This window comes from Nomascus leucogenys, chromosome 4 (assembly GCF_006542625.1).
Source record: "Nomascus leucogenys isolate Asia chromosome 4, Asia_NLE_v1, whole genome shotgun sequence".
NCBI lineage: Eukaryota > Metazoa > Chordata > Mammalia > Primates > Hylobatidae > Nomascus > Nomascus leucogenys.
In genome coordinates, this window is record NC_044384.1 from 73,997,821 (window position 1) to 74,014,886 (window position 17,066).

The window sequence follows — 17,066 nt, forward strand, 5'->3', positions numbered from 1 at the left end:
ACTTTGGGCACTTAGTCTCTAATGAGACTCTGGTACTGGTAGACATCATTGCACATATGTTGTCAACATGTGAGCCTGGGAGAATTAAGCAGATCCCGGGAACTCCACAGGAGAGAACTCCTGGAGGCTTGTGCCTGATTTCCTCCAGAATTGACCACATGCACTTTTTTCCTCACTAATTTTGCTTGTCCCATTTCTTGTCATCAATTAAAGATCTGAGTATGACTATTTGCTGAGTCGTGTGAGTACTTCTAGTGAACCACCAAACCTGGGGGGGGTCTTGGGAAACCTTGACACAAATGCATTGTGTAAGATTTTTATTAAGTTGATATGATACATGTAACTGTAATCAGATGGTTATTTCACAGAATAACTTTCCCTAATCTGTTTTTCTTTTCTTTTTTTCCCTTGATATTTGACTTGGAGATTCTTGTATTTCTATATCTATCCAATTGAATAAAGCCATAAAAGGAATAAATGACACAATAATGTCAGAAAATGATGTGAAATAAGCAGCAATCTTATTTTAACCAAATAAAAAATAGAGGATCTGAGTGATTGACAATATATTCAACAATATGAATTTTCTAGAAAAAAATTGAAAAGGTGGTCAATTTTCTGCAACTCAACTGGGCTTAATTCTTTTTTATAATAATTGTGCAGGTCAGGTGCAGTGGCTCACACTTGTAAATCCCAGCATTTTGGGTGGCTGAGGCAGGAGGATCACTTGAGCCCAGAAGTTCCAGACCAGCCTGGACAATATAGTGAGACCTTGTCTATTAAACAAACAAACAAACAAAAAAACAAAAAAACCTTAAAAAGAAAATTAGCCAAGTGTGGTGGTGCATGCCTGGAGTCCCAGCTACTTGGGAGGCTAAGGTGAAAGGTGAAAGTATCATTTAAGGCCAGGAAGCAGAAGTTGCAGTGAGCCAAGATGGCACCACTGCACTCCAGTACTGGCAACAGAGGGAGACCCTGTACCAAAAATAAATAAATAAATAATTGTGTATCAGGCCAGATGTAACCACACAAAACTGTAGTCCCCGCTACTCAGGAAGATGAGGTAGGAGGACTGCTTGAGCCCAGGAGTTCAAGGCTACAGTGAGCTATGTTTGCACCACTGAATAGACACTGTATTCTAGCCTAGGCAACATAGAGAGACCCCATCTCCTATAATAATAATTGATTAATTGTGCAGCATTCAAGTAAATTGTATAATTGGAGAAAAACATATGACTATTAAATATACTATAATAGTCTACTACTGATCATAGTTTTCCTGTTTACTTGCTTCTAATCTTTTTCTTTGTTTCTTATAAAACTAAAAACATAATTCACGCATTAAAGGCAGTTCATCAAAAAACAAGTCAAAAAGTCAAAAGAATTGCATCCAAACTGTAGGATGTGTTATCCACTGCTCCCTGCGAACAGTTGGATTTGGTCATTAAGAATCAGCAGGACCTCTTCAAGGAGAACTACAAACCACTGCTCAATGAAATAAAACAGGATACAAACAAATGGAAGAACATTCCATGCTCATGGGTAAGAAGAATCAATATCATGAAAATGGCCATACTGCCCAAGGTAATTTATAGATTCAATGCCATCCCCATCAAGCTGCCAATGACTTTCTTCACAGAATTGGAAAAAACTACTTTAAAGTTCATATGGAACCAAAAAAGACCCCACATTGCCAAGTCAATCCTAAGCCAAAAGAACAAAGCTGGAGGCATCACGCTACCTGATTTCAAACTATACTACAAGGCTACAGTAATGAAAACAGCATGGTACTGGTACCAAAACAGAGATATAGACCAATGGAACAGAACAGAGGCCTCAGAAATAATGCCGCATATCTACAACTATCTGATCTTTGAGAAACCTGACAAAAACAAGCAATGGGGAAAGGATTCCCTATTTAATAAATGGTGCTGGGAAAACTGGCTAGCCATATGTAGAAAGCTGAAACTGGATCCCTTCCTTACACCTCATACAAAAATTAATTCAAGATGGATTAAAGACTTACATGTTAGACCTAAAACCATAAAAACTCTAGAAGAAAACCTAGGCAATACCATTTAGGACATAGGCATGGGCAAGAACTTCATGTCTAAAACACCAAAAGCAATGACAACAAAAATCAAAATTGACAAATGGGATCTAATTAAACTAAAGAGCTTCTGCACAGCAAAAGAAACTAACATCAGAGTGAACAGGCAACCTACAGAATGGGAGAAAATTTTTGCAACCTACTCATCTAATATCCAGAATCTACAATAAACTCAAACAAATTTACAAGAAAAAAACAAACAACCCCATCAAAAAGTGGGCAAAGGATATGAACAGACACTTCTCCAAAGAAGACATTTATGCAGCCAAAAAACACATGAAAAAATGCTCATCATCACTGGTCATCAGAGAAATGCAAATCAAAACCACAATGAGATACCATCTCACACCAGTTAGAATGGCGATCATTAAAAAGTCAGGAAACAACAGGTGCTGGAGAGGATGTGGAGAAATAGGAACACTTTTACACTGTTGGTGGGACTGTAAACTAGTTCAACCATTGTGGAAGTCAGTGTGGCGATTCCTCAGGGATCTAGACCTAGAAATACCATTTGACCCGCCATCCCATTACTGGGTATATACCCAAAGGACTATAAATCATGCTGCTATAAAGACACATGCACATGTATGTTTATTGCGACACTATTCACAATAGCAAAGACTTGGAACCAACACAAATGTCCAACAACGATAGACTGGATTAAGAAAATGTGGCACATATACACCATGGAATACTATGCAGCCATAAAAAATGATGAGTTCGTGTCCTTTGTAGGGACATGGATGAAACGGGAAAACATCATTCTCAGTAAACTATCACAAGGACAAAAAACCAAACACCACATGTTCTCACTCATAGGTGGGAATTGAACAATGAGAACTCATGGACACAGGAAGGGGAACATCACACACCAGGGACTGTTGTGGGGTGGGGGGAGGGGGAAGGGACAGCATTAGGAGATATACCTAATGCTAAATGACGAGTTAATGGGTGCAGCAAACCAACATGGCACATGGATACATATGTAACAAACCTGCACATTGTACACATGTACCCTAAAACCTAAAGTATAATAATAAAAAAGAAAAAAAAACAAAAACAAAAACAAAAAAAAATAGATGAACACATAAAAAAAAAATAAGGATTTTGCTACCTTCAGTGGGTTGTTAGGAAGATGTAATAAGATTACATGCTTAAATGTTCAGGGAAATAGTAAAGCAATGGAATAATTTATTCTTGAACTTTATTGCTTGTTGTGTATTTTTCTATAAGTTCTAATATTCAATTGTTGTAGTTTTCAGAAAATGTTATTAAGTGCTAATTTTGGTTATTAGTTGTATTCTTTGTGGCTTGTAATTCAGGGTCTTTTACCTAATTCATAACTAATCTCATTAAAATAGATTACCTAATTGTCTCCCATCACTGAGCTCATCAATCACACCAAAGGCAGAAAACTAATAGGTGTCAAAACCTGGGCTTGGACAACTACCGCTCCTTCTCTACCTCCTCAAACTCTAAGCCAGCACATCTGTGCTTGGATGCTGGATCTCCATGGTCCTCTCCAACTAACAGACAAGACAAAACCCTGCTTTGATTGTTTTTCAGTTCCATGAAGGAAATGCAAGTTGACACTTTGTCATTTCCAAGACATGTACTAGCAACAAGTAACATCCCATTATTACTCAGCTCTGTTCTCATTTCAGAGATCACCTTACATGAATAGTTTTATAGTGATAATCACAATTTCAATATTGGGTGTCTTCTGTTTTGGTTTCACTCACACTGCTTCCTTGGAGCTACTCAAAAAATAGTCAGATGACCTTCCCTGGACTATGCAAAATATGGAATGCTTTCTGAATTTGTGTGCCATCCCTAGGCAACAGCCATGCTTATCTGCTCTGTATTGATCCAATTTTAAAATATGTGCTGCTGAAACAAGTACAAAGCCTGTTTGATACATGGATACTCATGAGTCCTGGATGAGGCTTAGCTCTGTTAAATCCAACTCACCTACTTTAGATCCAGAGAATTTGATTGAATGGCTTCCTGTGAGGTAGAATTTTAAAATATATTTAAAACTTGAGGAAGGGTTGTGATTAGCCCAGATTTTCATTATCATAGAGACACATTACTTGAGAGGCCAACTGTAAGTTGGTTCCCACTACTCGGTGGAAAGATAACATGGAACCTTCTGCTACCTAACCAAAGCTGCTCCACAGGATGTAAAAAAGCCTCAAGGTACAGATTTGATAACAAAAGGGAAAGGGAAACCTAATCTCTTCCTGCAACATTATTTGAACATCCCTGACTGTTGAGAACAATCCCAACTAATATTGGTTAAAGAACAGACAAACATGGGTCTCAAAGGGTAATTTACCATGAATGCCTAGGCTAAGTCTAGCTAAGATGTGGGCTCCAAATAAGGTTTTTAGTGTAGGGTGAGGATCAACTTGCTCAATATTTGTGTGGATAAAGCTAGGAGGCCTAGCTGCCAGATCAGGGTGCTGGGAACAGTGACTGAGCATAAGTACATAAACTAATAAACACCGTAGCTTTGAACACTATGTATGAATCACCACGAAAACTGACAGGTCTGAATGAGTGAAGGCATCCTGGTGGCAAAGGTCGATCATTATCAGATTGCAGGACTGGTTACAATGGCAACAATACAGCAAGTGAGTCCATGGAAACAACAGAATATCAGAATGGCCTTTTTCCCCTTCTTCTGACTTGTAAAGAAAGATTGCCTTCCTTGGACTTAGGAAACCCCTTAACTTCTTGGAAAATTCAAAGAAAGAAGACACAGGAGATAGCCCCAGGGGAAAATACAAGATTTTCTGCTAAATTGGACATTTCAAGACCCAATAACTAATTAGAAAAGCCAGGCCAGGCATGGTGGCTAGCACTGTGAGAGGCCGAGGCAGGAGGATTACTTGAGCTCAGGAGTTCAAGACAAGCCAGGGTAACAGAGTGAGGCCTTGTTTCAAGAAAAAAAAAAGAAAGGAAGGGAAAAGAAGTCAAATATGTGGCTCTTTTTATCCCATGCATGGGGATTATACTTAGAATAAAATGAACAACACTGAGATCCCTAGGGATAAAGGTCTTAAAAATCCTGAAAACATCTTGCACTCTACTTCTAACTAATCTAGACTTCTGCTTGATTTCGGGCTAAAAGGTAGACTAACTCACTGCTATTTCAAACTATCTGAACCAAACTAGGAACTCTCACCTAATGTATAAGATGGAGTAGTTGCAATTATTTTAAACTTCAATTCGGTATTAACTGGCCTTTTGTCATAAACACTTACTTTGTCAAATGGTGAGAAATAACGTAATCTTCTGCATCTCGTCCACACATGTCTTGAGTAAAGACATTAATATTTTGCTTAAGAAGGATGTTGACAATACCTGGCGAGTCATAATGTACGACAAGCATGAGGGCTGTTCTAAAATAACAAAGACATCACTCCACTCAAGAACCTTAATAAAGACTTTTTTAAACAGCTAGTTTGATACACTTTACCAATTTAATATCCACCTGTCAGTGTAGACGTAATAACCATTTGCATGTACTAGCTTGGGTCTATAAGCATCTAGGGTGCTCAAGTGTTCATCTTTGTAAATTATCACCAAGGCTAAAAGAAAAGGACAACAAGGAAGCCTCTTGTCCCATTGGGGTATGACATAGTACAAGTTGCTAACTTATAGTCCTTTGATGGCCAAGAAACTGTGCTGAGGTCACTTATCTAAAGTAGGTAAATATTTAGATGAAGATTCCCCCATTGCTTTCCTAGTCTGATATCTCATAATTCAAATCAGCCAGGGGTCAGATAAGAGTTATCTGCAGGCTGAAAACAACAACAACAACAATAATACTGATGATGACAATACTAGTAGTCATAAACTAAAAGTCCACACTTTAAAAATTAATAAAACTGGCTAGGTGCAGTGGCTTATTCCTGTAATCCCATCACTTTGAGGAGCCAAGGAGAGCAGATCACAAGGTCAAGAGATCGAGACCATCCTGGCTGACTTGGTGAAATCCCATCTCTACTAAAAATACAAAAATTAGCTGGGCATGGCTACTTGGAAGGCTGAGGCAGGAGTCCCAGCTACTTGGAAGGCTGAGGCAGGAGAATCGTTTGAGCCTCGGAGGTGGAGGTTGCAGTGAGCCAAGATCACACCACTGTACTGCAGCCTGGCAACAGAGCTAGATTCCATCTAAAAAAAAATTAATAAAACTAATACAAAACTCTTTGGCTAATAAAAGATTACAGTACCAAAAGCATCCAATTACAAATAACACTCTATATTATAAGAGAAGATGAATCCTACTATATAGTGTTCTTTATATCACTCCGTCCAAATATTTGCTGATCTATCTGATTATTCATGGTGATATTTTTCACTATATGCCAATAATTACGTTTATCTTCTTATTAATGTTTCTGACTTCAGTGACTGTTACCACTCTAGAATACACAGGTTTTTATTTAAAAAAAAAAAAAAAGAACTACTGTACCGTCTCAGGCTATCAAAGGCATGTGTACTTGCTTTTTTTCAATAAAAATTCCACCATTTTCTCTTTCTTGCAAATTATAGCGAATAAAAGTGGGGTATTATTGTCCTATAAAACAGCAGAAAAAATTAATAATTCACAAAATTACATATTTCTCAACTGAACTGAAAATCTTCCCTAAGATGCTTTGAACTTCAACATACAATAAAGCTGTCCCTTCCTTCTCACTCCTCTGTGCTTTCTGATGTGCTGCTCTTTGCCTTGCAAACAACCCTCCTCTGTCTCCCCGGATTAACTGTGGTCATCATCAAAACTCACTATAAACATTTACCAGTCCCAAGAATCCTTGCTTTGATCACAGCACTTAGCATGGTACATTGTAATCATTTCACTGTTTCCCACTGAAACCAGGAGCTTCTTGAGGCAAGGGCTGTATCTGTTGTCTCTATAGCCCCAACACCCTAAGACATAGTAGCAAACATGTTAAGTTTTTTACATAAATTAATGATCTAAATTACTATCTCTAAAGCAGTGCTTCTTAAACTATATTCCAAAGAATATTCACTTTATCAGAAGTATTATACACCCCAAGAGAATGACTCCATGACCATCTGTATTTGAGAAGTATTACAAAACTGTATTTTATGTCTAACAATCAAGAAATCTCTTTGAATTTTACCTAATCCCCATTTGACAATACTATTTACAGCAAACATTAACATTTGAGAAATTAAGAGTTTCAGAGATACAGTTGCCAGAGCTTCCCAATACAGGTGGAGGCTTCCTCTGGGTGGTACAAACTTGCTTGATTCACTTCTATCAATGGTGTCAGGATCCCAGATGCCAATGTCAGGCACCCCTGCTCCAAATGGCTCACTATGGAAATGAGCTCTGCATTAAGAGAGATTGGCTTCAAATGCACTTATTTTCCTTATTATTAAATAGTCCATGGGATTTTTGCCGAATACAAGAGAATAGATTTTTATCTTTACTGTTAGAAAGCTCAGTATGTTCTGTGTAAGAGAGATAGGTTTAAAAAACTTAAGAACAAATATTTAAAAAACCAAAGCTCAGTAAGAAATATTATTCTCAATTATAATGGTAATCCTGGGACCCTAGTGCAGCTCTACTTTTCAAATCCATTTCTTACTGGCTTCCACTTAAATGGCTACTTAAAATTATTTTTTATTTTAGGCAAAATACAAATCAGAAATAAAAACATAATGGCTTATCAATAAATGTTCTCATACTGATCCATATGGATTATTTCTGGCATAATATAAGCCAATAAGTCACTTGCATTTTTAAGGAAGAGTGCTGAGGAGAAAGATGTAATGTCTACAATATTCATAAATTATCCAACTATAACCAGGAGTAACCTAAAAAGACTTCTAGGCATTCTTATGGGCAGAGAATTATTTGTGGTATATATAAAGAAAACAGTTAAAAACTTCTAAATTCTAAAATTCAACTCCATAACTGAGGGATTTATATACTCTATAGACTATATATTATAAACAAATACATGCTGACTTAAAAACCTTGAAATTTTTATCAAAACATACTATAACACAGGAATTGTAAACTCAAATACTTACAAGGACAAAGGAAGGTTGTCTGAGTAAAGGAAGTACTAAGGTGGGCACAGTAGCAAACTGGAGAATACATGCCTTCTCTAAAGGGGCAACCTCTGCACAGCAGACCAAACAGTGATAGAAACTCAGGGGACACCAGATTTGATTTTTTAGGATAAGGCTGAAGGCCAGATTTCTACACGAGTCTTCTAAATTTTACATGTTGATTCAACTTATAGAGGCAAACAAAGAAATCTGTGTACCACATTAGAATATAGCCCCCCTTGTGTTTCTATATTCTCTATTAATGTGTTACTAAATGGTTGTGTATAATCCAAGTATTTGCATGTAAAATATTTTCTTCCTCTAGTATCATATGTTTTACCAGAACATCAGGCTCTCATATATAATAAAAATTGCTAAAAAGACTCATAATAACTGCTTCAAGAATTTTTCCAACATTTATTCATTTAAAATATATTTGTATATAATTTTCCCAGATTGTTAACCAAATAGATAATTGGCTCATAGGACTGCTAAAACTAAATTATTAAAAGAATTCCTATCTGTATTCTTATTATCTTCATGGATTTCAGTGTTTAAAACTGACATTTTGGGTATGCTAAAGTTCTATAAACTTAACAAACATACTGAGATAGTTCATAATACAACTTCAACTAAAAAAAATAGTTTAGGATTTGCTACTATTCTAATTGAGAAAGCCCAACTTGTAATGAACATTTGCTGACACATAATCAATCACATGCATGGTGACAAAGGGACATCAAATCATGAAAGGGTCAGCCTCTACTTATTGAAAGATTACCCATAAGCAAATTTCTAAAGACTCTCTGAATGTTAGTGAATGATTAATGGTGGGAAGGAAAAGGGGTTATTCTGTAAGCTGAGAGATATTGCCAGTAATATTTCCTTTCACTTCCCGGTCACAGACGTAGAGGAAGACAGACAAGTCAGGCTAATATTATTGAAAAGAAGAACTTTGAAGGAAGTGGCACCTATCAAATGCCAATTCTTCTATAGATTTCTTACGTTTTTGAGATACAGAAATTTATATGTTGCGCTTATCTATTCTGGGGTTTTTAATCAGGAGTGTATCCTAACCTTGAAGGTTTTAGTTATTTATTTATTTATTTATTTATTTGTTTGTTTTTGGCTATTACTGTTGTTAGAGACAAGAGTCTCACTATGTTGCTCAAGCTGGATTCAAACTCTTAGGACCAAGCTGGGACTACAGGACCATGCCACTGTGCCCAGGTTCAAGAAAACATTTTTAAACACGTTCAGGCCTTATTAGGTCTAGTCCATCAAAATCTTCAGGGGAAAGCCTACAATTGTAGATTTTTAACAAAATGTCCTCAGGTCACTGTAAGGCACAATTCTGAGAATTAGTGCAGCGATCGCTTCAGTCTCGTCTCTCACCCACATGGCTAATTCCCTTTATCAGTTGGACATGTGGCCAAAAAGAGAAAAGAGTAAGAGATAGAGTCATTTATTAAAACTCCAATTAAGTTTCCTGGCTATGAGTAGAACAGGGATAAGTAAACTCAAAATCCCACTTGATTTTGCTATTTACAAGCTCCTTATCTCCCACCTTCCCACCAAGACATTGTAGGTTTGAGAGAAGTCTTTAGACTCTTATCTAAGTGGCTGTTTCTGCCAGGTTGGACAATAAGTCAGTTAATAATTTGTTCTACCTTCTGCTGAAGTGTTTCTCAATTCATCACCACCTATTCACTTCCAGTCTGGTTTCCTCAGAGTCCTCCTAAAATTAATCTCTAGGCAAGTTTCAACTCACTCTCTTTTTCAAACCAAAAATTATTAGACCCAAAGCTAAAGAGCACCTTGTCTCAACACATAAACTGGAAGAACAACAAACTAAAAAAACAAAACAAAACAAAAAAAACTCTTCTTGGCATTTTCCCTCATTACCTAATTTCCAAGTGACCTGCATATTTCTGATTGCTCTCTTTTTCCCTTCCCATTGTTCCCTCTTAAGCCTTGTGCCACTGAGAGATGATACATCAGTTTTTCAGAAAATTATCAGCAGCAGCAACATGTCCATTTATTGCAAGTTGCTTTAGTTTTGTTTGAGTTTTAAGATAAAGCCTATTTCCAGGCCGTATTTTCTTTCCTGTGTTATTTTACACTAATTAGGAAAAAAATAAAATAAAATAACTGTGTGTAGAAAAAAAGTTGAAAAGGTTTTACCTTTAACAAATTCACAAATATTTTCCAAAGTGCATTTTATAAAGCTGTGCCCTTTAATGCTTCTTTAAAAGTATCAATATTTAAAATAAAATCTTAGACAATTAAGTTATTTCAAAATAACAATTTGCATTTGCACTCAGGGAAAGGTTGAGCTTCCAAATATAAAAAATTAACCCTTACCTATGTCAATGTTAAAACAAATATTTTGCAAAGAAAGTTGATTGATCTATACCTTTTCCAGTGCTTCAATATTTGCACCATGGAAAAGCAGTTTTTCTGCCAGTGAGGTGCTCTCGCTATACACAGCATAATGGAGAGCAGTGTTGCCGTAGATATCCTTAAGGTTTGGATTGGCGCCACGTTCCAGCAGAATAATGGCACAAGCCTCTTCCTGGCAATGGACAGCCTGTCCGTGTTAGACCAAGAAACAGATTGTAAATTCCAAGAATTCAAAATACACATTCCACAGGTCTCACCAACTAGTTATATTTAAATGAGATCAATTCATTTTAATTCTATACATGTAAATCAAATCCATCTCATGCTATAAGAGTTGGCTCTAATGTACCTGTATCAAAGGCGTTCTGTTTTCTTTGTCACAGATATCAATCTGGCATTTTCTGTTAACCAGGAGAGTGACCACTTTCACATGGCCACTGGCACAGGCCAAATGTAGAGCAGTTCTACGAGAGTAAGAGGACTTTTTAGGAAACTGTAGTGCAACATCTCAAAACATAAAATCATTCATGTAACTGTAAAAATTCAATAGCATGTCTTTCCTCTGCCTTCAAAACAAATAATTTTTTTGAAGAAAGTACAATACTTACTAGCTCTTATTGCTCACTGCCTTAATGAAAACAGCAGCCTATTTGAATAGAAAGAGCTCAGTCTTTGGATTCAGTTCAACTAGGGCTTGAGTCCTACTTTAAACCTTGTCACTTACCAACTATTGCTTAGCCTTTCTGCCTCAACTTCCTCATTAATAAAGATGACAATAGTAGCTATCTCATAGGACACCATCGTGATTCTTAAATGAGAAGCTATGTAAAGTATTTAGAATACTTCCTACAACAACTCAATAATTGTAAGATTTTTGTTTTTTGAGACAAAGTCTCACTCTTTTGCCCAGGCTGGAGTGCAATGATGTAACTATAGCTCACTGCAGCCTGGAACTCCTGGGCTCAAGCGATCCTCCATCCCCAGCCTTGAGTAGCTGGGACTACAGATGTGCACCAGCATGCCCAGCTATTTATTTAAAAATTTGTGTAGTGTTAGAATCTCACTTTGTTGACCAGGCTGGTCTCAAACTCCTGGCATCAAGCAATCCTCTCACCTCAGCCTCCCAAAGTTCTGGGATTACAGGTGTGAGCCACTGCACCCAGCCAGATATTATAATTGTTACTACTACTTAACAAAAACATTTTAATTAGGTAGAATGATACAATTATACCTGCTTTGCAGGACTACTTAAAGAGTAGGTCACATTTTAACACCTCTGACATTGTAATGCCACTTATAATTCATGATTTATTATAACTATAATTGGTAGCATTTTAAAAATTATCTTATTGATATATGAAATAGCGGGGCATCACACAATCCATGAGACCTTACAGTAAGTAGAATATGGTATACTCAGCAGGTCTAGGGCAGTTCTAGGCATATGACTGAAACTTAAATACATTTTAGTTCTTAAAGGTGCTGCGGGGAAAGAGCACTGAAATAACAATAATGCATTTTTTAAATAAATTAATTCTTTGATTTTCAAATAACTTGAAGCCAAAGGAAACTCATGATTCAAATGAATATGTATGGCTCATTTTATTCAATACTTATATCTATTTTTTATCATTATTGCGTGTATTGTTATCTTCTTTGAACTTTTAGTCACTTCAGAAGTAAAAAGGGAATGTTTTTATCTGTTTCCAGATTTTATTATCTATATATTTTATTATGTACATATGTTTTTCTTATATACTCATTCCATTTATGCAAACAATGATAATCATTTCATTTTAATTGTATTCCTTAAAAAAACACATATAAATAATTACTATTGCAAAAATATTTCTTTATAGGAGTTTATTTAAAAATATTGCAGAATATATGCAAATCAACCTTTCCAATGATTAATATTAGTATTTAAGACTGATAAACTTTTGAAAGGGCAGTTAAAGGTTATCTTCTACTGTTTTCTAACTTCAGAAATGCTTTTGTTTGAAAGGTGGGAGATAAAGTTTCAAGGAGATTAAGTCCCAATATTCCTATTTTAAATCTCTCAGCTTGTGCAGGCAGGGCAGGTAAACATGAAGTTTTTAAGGATGGAAGGGTCGTGAGAGATAGTAGAAAATGTCTGCTACATAGCAGGTACTCAAGTTATGTTTGATGCATAAATGGAATGAAAGAATGGATAAATACACTTGGGGAGTTCAATATTTTTAAATAAACTCCTATAAAGCAATATTTTTGCAATAGTAATTATTTATATGTGTTTTTTTAAAAGAATACAATTAAAATGAAATGATTATAATTGTTTGCATAAATGGAATGAGTATATAAGAAAAACATATGTACATAATAAAATATATAGATAATAAAATCTGGAAACAGATAAAAACATTCCCTTTTTACTTCTGAAGAGACTAAAAGTTCAAAGAAGATAACAATACACACAATAATGATAAAAAATAGAAAGCGAGAAATCATTTTTATCAGTGCAAGATTCATACTCCTCTCTTCCCAAGGATTATTCCATTAATAGTAAACTTTTACTAGAAGTTTTGTACATGCTCACTGCAGCAATCACAGATAAGACAAAGGAAAAAAACTTTACTTACAATACAAATGCTAAGTAATTACAAATTTTATCATACTTTCTATATATTTTTTGCTAAAACAAGACCCGAGTATGTTTGTGTGTGTATAATTTAACTAAATTTTTTTCCTTGCTGGCTATAATAAAATACTTCTTCACATATCAACGTACTTCTATACACATTGCCACCTTCAATGGTCACATATTATTCCATCCTATCCATGCAACTGAAATTTATTTATAGGATCCATTCTATGGGTTCTTTTTAAAATAAGCACTGTGAAAAATAAAGTGCATGTATCTTTATTTCCTAAGGGTATTTTAGTATAATGGAATTGATGGGTAAAGGGCATATACATTTTTTAAATGTAGTACTTACCACCAAATTATCTATTTGAAAAGTAATCAGCAACTTAAACTTTTAAACAGCAGTATAAAACATCCTCACAAATATTGTGGATAGGAAACTGTTTCATTCCTATTTTAATTTAAATTCTTATACCAGAAATGTGAAGGATTTTTTCCTATGTACATAAGTAACTTGTAGATCTGGAAAAAGGTACTTTGCCCACTTTTAGAGCATTTGATGATTTGATTTGAAAGAATTCCCTGTAAAATGAAGATATACTTTTCATCTAATGTGTATATATACATATAACTTTTTATCTAATGTGTATATATAACTGATATAGATATATAACATATATCTGTAATATATATGGTATACATATCAGTTATATATATATATATATATAATATATCTTATGATATGTAACAAACAATATAGGCCAGGCGCAGTGGCTCACACCGGTAATCCCAGCACTTTGGGAGGCCGAAGAGGGCAGATTACTTGAGGTCAGGAATTCGAGACCAGCCTGGCCAACATGGTGAAACCCCCTCTCTATTAAAAATACAAAAATTAGCCAGGCGTGCTGCCACCTGCCTGTAATCCCAGCTACTTGGGAGGTTGAGGTAGGAGAAATGCTTGAACCCGGGAGGCAGAGGTCGCAGTGAGCCAAGATTGTGCCATTGGACACCAGCCTGGGCAAAGAAGCAAGACTCCTACTGGAAAAAAAAAAAAAAAAAAGAATATAATGAATTATGGAGGGATGGAAAACAGCTGAGGGTCCAGTTGGCTCCGCCACTCGGAGGGTGCTCGGCGCCCGCCGAGGCCCAGGGGCTGCGGGAAAGCCGGGCCTTGGGACCCCCTCCCACCCCGGGCTGAGCCCCGCTACCTGTGCTGCTTGTCCAGGGCATCCAGGTCTCCGCTCCTGCCCGCCAGGCAGCGCTCCACCTCCGCGGCGACCCCCTTGACAGCTGCCCTGTGGATGTTCTGCAGTTTAGCCTCCCGGATTCGGTACCCAGAACCCGTGTAGAAGTGGTCTGTGGAGCCCAAGACCGTCTGGCCCCTGCGGCTCCCGAAGCCGAACAACTTCATGGTGGTGACTTATTCTCACACCCCCAACTGCCAGATCTTGAGCGGGGGCAGCTCCTTGTCACCTTTTCACCACCCCCCCACCCCGCCCCCGCCGACCCAGCCCCAAATTCCCTATCCAACCCCAAAGCCCCTATCTCACCCCAAATCCGCGATCCAATCCCCAATCCGCGATCCCAGATCTATGATCTACTCCGAAATCCGCGATCCAGCCCTGTCCACCACAGCCTTCAGCAGCGACACTCACAGCCTCCGACCTCTCAGACCGAGTGAGCCCTGCGAAACGGTTAAGCGCGCGCCTGCGGCTCCGCGCCAGCCGGGACTCCGGAAGCCGCTCCCAAGTCCGCGAGGCCTGCAGGGGCCGGCGGCAGCTTGGGCGCAGGCGCCGATGGCTTGCGGGTTCTCCTGGGCTCGCCCGGGAAGTCCCGGAATCTCAGGTGCGCAGATCGCCCGGCCTGAGAGCCCTCCTGGCCGTGACTCCCGCCCCGCTCCTTCTCCCAAGAGAGATCGGGCCGCTGACAGGGGCCTTCCGCAGCAACCGGGGATGGGGTTGAGGGCCGGTTCCCGCCCCGTTGCAGCCGCCGCCGGGCAGACCACCCGGCTTGGCCACAGCCAGGGCTACATCTAGCCCCGGTTCTGCGAGACAAGGAGCGCCAGCGAACTTGGGAGTTGCCAGGCCGCTGCTGTGAGCAGACAGAGGGCGCCTGACGCTTGGGCTCCCAGGCGGCGGAGCATGGCCTGGGCGGCCTCTGGATCGCGAGTGCACGAGGCCAGAGAGCCCACCAGGCCCTGCCCCCGCCGGCTCCTCCTCTGCCGGAGCTCGGGACCTCTAGCCAGTGGCCCTCTGCAGCCACCGTGGATGGGGCTGAGGGCCGGTTCCCGTCTCTGTGCAGCCGCCGCAGTGCAGACCGCCTGGCTTGGCCGCAGCCACAAGAACATCTGGTCCCGGTTCTGAGATGTGGGGAGTGCAGGCGGGCTCGGGGGTTGCCTGGAGGCTGCTGTCTGCACACAGAAGGCGGCTGCAGCTTGGGTGCCCAGGCGTGCTGGAGGTGCATGGCCTGGGAAGCCTCGGGATCTCCAGCGCGCCCAGCCTGAGGGCCCCCTGGCCATGCTTTCCGACCCACTCCTCCACTGCAGGGAGATCGGGGCCGCTGACATGGGCACTCCGCAGTCACCTGGGATGGGGTTGAGCGGCGAGTTCTCAGTTCTCGCCCTTGTGCAGCCACCGGGCAGACTGACTGAATTTCTAACATCCCAATTAAAAAATAGGCAAAGGACTTGAATAGACATTTCTCCAAAGAAGATATACAAATACCTAGTAAGGACAAGAAAAGATGCTAAACACCATTATTCATTAATAAAATGCAAGACAAAACCAAAATGAGATGCCACTTTGCATCCACTAGTGTGGCTTTCATAACAACGACCCAGAAAATAAATGTTGCTAAGGAGGTGGAGAAATTGGAGCCCTCATGAACTGGCTGCTAGGAATAGAAAACGATGCATTTGCTGTGGAAAACAATTTGGTGGTTCCTCACAGAATCACACAGAGAACCGGAAATTCCACTCCTAGATATTATCCACACAAAAAAAAATTGACAGCAGGGTCTGGAACAGATATTTTTACGCTCAAGTTAATTGCAGCATTATTCGTTATAGCCAAAAGGCAGAGACAACCCATGTCCATCAACAAATGGATGGATACACAAAATATGATACATAAATTATAGAATATTATTTAGCCATTAAAGGGAATGAAGTTCTGATACATGCGACATGGGTGAAACTTGGAAACATGATGCTGAGTGAAGTAAGCCAGATATGAAAGGACAGATGCATAATTCCACTGATATGAAATATCCAGAATAGGCAAATCTGTGAAAACAGAATGAAGATTAGTGTTTACCAGAGACTGGGGAGAGGAAGCAATGGTGAGTTACTGTTTAATGGGCACTTTATTTCTGTTTGTGATAGAAATGAAGATGCTGGTTGTACAACACTGGGAATGTACTTAGTGCTACTGAATTATATACTTTAAATTGTTAAAATTTTAACACAATTAAAAAATTTAAATATGGATCTGAGAATTGTTTCTATATCCATTGTTATTTAAAAGATATTTGCGAAGATGGCCGAATAGGAACAGCTCCGGTCTCCAGCTCCCAGCCTGAGCGACACAGAAGACGGGTGATTTCTGCATTTCTGCTTGAGGTACCGGTTTCATCTCACTAGGAAGTGCCAAACAGTGGGTGCAGGACAGTCGGTGAAGCGCACTGTGTGCGAGCCGAAGCAGGGTGAGGCATTGCCTCACTCGGGAAGCACAAGGGGTCAGGGAGTTCCCTTTCCTAGTCAAAGAAAGGGGTAACAGACGGCACCTGGAATATCGGGTCAGTCCCACCCCAATACTGTGCTTTTCCAACGGG

General features: G+C 39.0%; 1 non-coding gene and 2 pseudogenes across 1 annotated transcript; all 3 read right to left on the minus strand.

The window, feature by feature from the left end:
• The window catches only part of LOC100597305, a 69,404-nt pseudogene extending 54,758 nt beyond the window's left edge, over nt 1-14,646 (minus strand).
• On the minus strand, nt 3,907-4,013 carry LOC115834900. The gene has a single exon (XR_004029895.1). It is a non-coding gene; the product is annotated as a U6 spliceosomal RNA (small nuclear RNA).
• A 284-nt stretch (nt 14,647-14,930) lies between the features above and the next one.
• Nucleotides 14,931-15,698, minus strand: LOC100596962 (annotated as a pseudogene).
• Between the last annotated feature and the right edge of the window lie 1,368 nt (nt 15,699-17,066).